Here is a 4682-nt window from a genome sequence, read left to right on the forward strand (position 1 = left end):
TTTTAGATAAAGTAATTTTAATGTCCATAGAAATTTTAAAGTCATGGGAATTACAATTCCATGAATTTAAATCCTATTAATTGAGAATTTCATTGTTTAAATTTCATGATGTGTCCATAGAAATTTCAAAATCATGAAAATTACAATTCCATGAATTTAAATCCTATTAATTAAGAATTCCATTGTTTGGATTTCATGATGTAAAGTTTTAAAATGACAAGAATTTGTATTCAGACTAACTTTAGTTAAGGGAATTGACAAATGACTCTTATTTTGTGAGGAATTCAAGTCGGGAATTTAAGCTCATAAATTTCAAGATTATTTTCCGGTGAAAATTGCTAATTCCACGGGATAAGTATCCAAACGAGCGAAACCGTTCTAAGAAATTGAGAATTCCTTATGTTTGATTAAATTCTCAGGAATTCACCTACATCCAAACACACCATAAATGTATACACCACGCCAAGGCGCGGGTATAATTCTAGTAACCTATTTAAACAATGATATAGACTACAGTAATGTAACTGAATTGCATGACAGAAGCACCATTATGGAATTAATGCTGTCCAGTGAATACAAAGAGATATATATAGTTCATGAAGCCATCTTCAATCAAGAGATCAGCATCCGCTTTAATAATGTTGACAACGCTGTTGCATCTATCTTAAGCTGTAAAACTTGACTCCAAATGTACAAGAATGAAAACAAGAACGCAAAGTGAAATTCCCATTGCATGCTTATTATTTATTATTACAATACTACACGAGAACGATGATCATTATATAGATTATCCAAGCAAATAATATCCATGTAGATTCTAATCGAATCTGATTTTTACAAGAAAAAGGCACTTGTCTAACCATTTTGTCCAAGTTCAAGAAAGATGAACCATAGGAGCTGTGGTAGCATCCTCGGCCAACTTCTCTCATTCCATTCATCATCTACTCACCATCCTCTCCCTTCATTAAGTTCCTCACAAGATTCTCTATGTAAATTCTATGAACATCACCCCATACCTCCAAAAAAACAAAATATCCATGTAGATCCCTAATAAAATCTAATTTTTAGGAGAAAGAAGCACCTGGTTAACCATCTTGTTCAAATTCAAGAATGATGAACGTACCATTGGGAGCAGTAATAGCTTCCTCTGCCAACTTCTTCCATTCCAAGGATTTCTTCCTCATTTGTTTGCCTTCCTGTCCTCCCATTAATTTTCTCACAAGGTCTTCTATATAATTCCTTTTAACATCACCCTCTATCTGCATGGCTACACCCCACTCTTTGCAACAGAACCTACAATTTGTTTGTTGGTCAGCAAAGAAGGGCCAACAGATCATGGGAACTCCACCACACAGACTTTCAACCGTAGAGTTCCATCCACAATGTGTCAGGAAACCTCCTATAGCTGGATGATTCAGAACTTGTTCTTGAGGGCACCAACTCGCCAACCAACTCCTTCCCTTGGTCTCTTCTACAAACTCGGGTGGAACCACAGCTGATTTCCCAGCAACAAGATCAGGCCTAATCACCCACAAAAAGGTCATGCTACTATTTGCGAGACCCCAAGCAAACTCAATCAGCTGCTCGTCTGTCATGACTGTGATACTTCCAAAGTTTACATAAACCACAGAATTTGGTACTTTTGACTCAAGCCAATCAAGACACTCTGGTTCTTCTTTCCAAAGATTTGCCCCGATCGTCTTTGAGTCATCATCTTCTTGGATATGACTGAGTTGTTGATGAAGAGGTCCAATGGAATACACAGGTGGTAGCAAACTTGAAAATGCATCTAAAACTTTATGCTCCAAGGCATCAAATGTGTTAATAATGATAGCAGACGCTCTTTGAGCTTGTTCTATCACATCCAGAAGATAACTCAGCATGACATCATCTGGGTCTGTGGTTCTAATGAAGGTTGGCATGTCCCTCAAACGTATACTGCCCAAGCCAGGTAACCAGTCAATTACAGTGTCCAAGTAGCCATTTGTTAAATAACTGGCCTCTGCAAATAAAGGAGACAAAGGTGAAGTTAACATTCTGGTACCGCTACATGTTTAGGACATAGTGTTCCAGAATAGTGATGACCCATACCTTTAAGTGGAACAATACCCTTTTCAATGAGATGGGCATAGTGAAGGTAGCACATTAATGCACAAGCACTCTCTGTATGGAAGAGGACTACTGGAAAGCCAAGTTCATGGGCTGCATCAAGAGTGAAGGTCATGCCAAAATCAGAAATTATGCAAGTAACAGGAGGGGAATTTGATGAAGAATTGAGTTCTGAAAGAAGGCTTCAGAAGGGTGCTAAAAAGTTATTTCTAATGGAACCACATAGGGCTGGTATGTCTTGGGTGACATTGGCATCAGTAGGAGGAAGGCCATCGGGAATCGATTTGAACCTAAACGAGGGCAGGCCATCGAGAGAGTTGGGACCTCGGGATCTAAGCAAGCGCTCATGGTTGTACTCTGTGTTGACAAAGGTTATATGAAAGCCTCTGTAGTGAAGGATTTTAGCTAATTTTAGCATCGGGTTTATGTGACCTTGAGCAGGGTATGGTATACAAACTGCATGTGGCTTCTCTGAGGCGTTGGAACCCATTCTCTCTCTCTCTTGATTACATAGGGGATGATTTGGGAAAGAGGATGTGTACAGGGTTTTATAGGGAAACGGAATGTCTTACCAGTTTTAAATTGGTAGATATCTGGCTTATAATTATTCCAATTTCAGTGTCCTAAAATGACATCCAGTAAAAGTTAACACAAAATATATAGGAAGCCAGGAAGGTCTATAACAATTTACATCCATATGAGGTGAGTCTACACTCCTGAGTCTGAATCGCTGAAGTGTCTAACCTTTTTCATTTTTATTTTGCTAGATGGGGAATTCGTATTCAGGATTAAATACCACTAAACAGTAATAACAAGCATAGAAAAATTCCTTGCCTGCTCAATGACACACAATGAAGTAAAAGAAAGATTGTATGGTGTTCGTCCTCCATCATAAATACAAGAACCAAACCCTTAAACTCCCTCCCCAATCTCCTCCACAATTTCCCTCTGCATTTATTCCTCAAACACTTTCCCATCTCCCACCACTTACATCTCCCGTCTATACTCCTCAACAACTCTATCGGCTATTCCTCCTACCGTTTAGTGTAAAGAATGTCAGCAACTTTCTTATCAAGCTAGCAACATTTTCCATGTGTTCTAATCTGCACTAACTTATAAATGTGGTAGAGTACAGAGTCTGCACCCGAAGATAGTTAGAATACATAGTCTGCACCCGAAGATAGTTAGATAGAGTCTTGAGCTGGAATTCTTCAGCTGATCACAATCAGTTGGCACAGAAATTTACTATAACATCAGCATCTTCCTATATGAACCCAAAGGAAACAATCACACACTAAAACGTGGCCATTTTGTTTAATTTCTATTCCAATGGAACCCATTTATCAATACCCATATATCAATTGAACCCATTTATCAAAACTCATATATCAATTGAACCTACATATCAATTCATAATCTTATATCCTCTACTCTAGGTGACTGAAAATAAAAAACAATACTAAAAAAGACAGTAAAAAGCTACATAAAGAAAGTGAAAACTTTTGAACCTGAAGAGGAGTGGAGAAGACGAGTCCAGCCTCACTCATTCTTTGCTTGAGTTGAAGTACGTCAGCCCATTGGACGTGTTCCTCGATTTGGAGAAGGCCAAAGCTCCCGGGGGCGGCGGCCGGTTACTCGGCTAAGCCGAGTCGGCTTCTCCTCGCCGTCTCCGACCACAACAACCGAATCGCATCGCAACTCTCCTCCAAATCCAATTTCCTCTTCTACTTGAATTTCGATGTTTCATCTATGAATTGCAATTTCAATTTCAATTACTAAGAGGTAAAACTTCATTCTCCAACAAAAAAAAAAAAAAAAAAAAAGAGAACTGGGCTTATGGGGGCTAGGCGGATCTTGGGCCGTCTAGGCGGAACCTAGTTTAGTTAGGCCTAGGCAGGTTGGTTGGTCCACTTTAAACAAACAAACAAAAAAAAAAACAAACAAAAGACAATTGGGCTTATGCGGGCTAGGCGGGATTTGGGCCGGCTAGGCGGAATCTAGTTTTATTAGGCCTAGGCAGGTTGTTTAGTCCACCTCAAACCTTTCATGTGTCGGAAGTGTGGGAAGTTGCTGGCGGTGAAAGGGTGATTGGAGGACTCATGAGAAGAATTGCGGCAAGCGCTGGCTTTGCTCTTGTGGTTCAGATTTCAAGCACAAGAGGTCGTTGAAAGATCATATGAAGGCTTTTGGGTCTGGTCATAGTCCTTTCCCTCCTACCTCTTTTGATGAGGATAGTACTGCAGCTTCGTTTGTTTAAGGAATTCAAAGGTATCTATAGAAGTAATCGATGATGATACAACTATTTGAGGCTTGCATGCTAAATAATGATTGAAATTTGAGGACATGATGTTTTTGTAGTACACTCTTTAAATTTAAAATTTCTCCTAGTTTTTCATAATATAACCCAAAGATTAATTAGAATTTGTATGCATTAGCATGTCTGGCTTTCAGAAAAGAATGTGAAAAAATAGGTTCACAAGTTACGCTTCCTGCACTTGTACCAAATTACCAAAAGTCCCTGCCGAAAAAAGAAAAGAGAAGGAGCAACATTCTCTCCCTCTTGTCACTATAAG

At 39.0% G+C, this 4682-nt stretch overlaps 1 pseudogene across 1 annotated transcript; it reads right to left on the reverse strand.

The window, feature by feature from the left end:
* Positions 1-767: 767 nt before the first annotated feature.
* On the reverse strand, positions 768-2599 carry LOC101314093 (annotated as a pseudogene). Its single transcript, XR_184773.1, has 2 exons — positions 2092-2599; positions 768-2002 (listed from the first exon to the last, which is right to left on the reverse strand). The product of XR_184773.1 is annotated as a UDP-glycosyltransferase 85A2-like (transcript).
* Between the last annotated feature and the right edge of the window lie 2083 nt (positions 2600-4682).

Source organism: Fragaria vesca, linkage group LG5 (assembly GCF_000184155.1).
Source record: "Fragaria vesca subsp. vesca linkage group LG5, FraVesHawaii_1.0, whole genome shotgun sequence".
Classification (NCBI taxonomy): domain Eukaryota; kingdom Viridiplantae; phylum Streptophyta; class Magnoliopsida; order Rosales; family Rosaceae; genus Fragaria; species Fragaria vesca.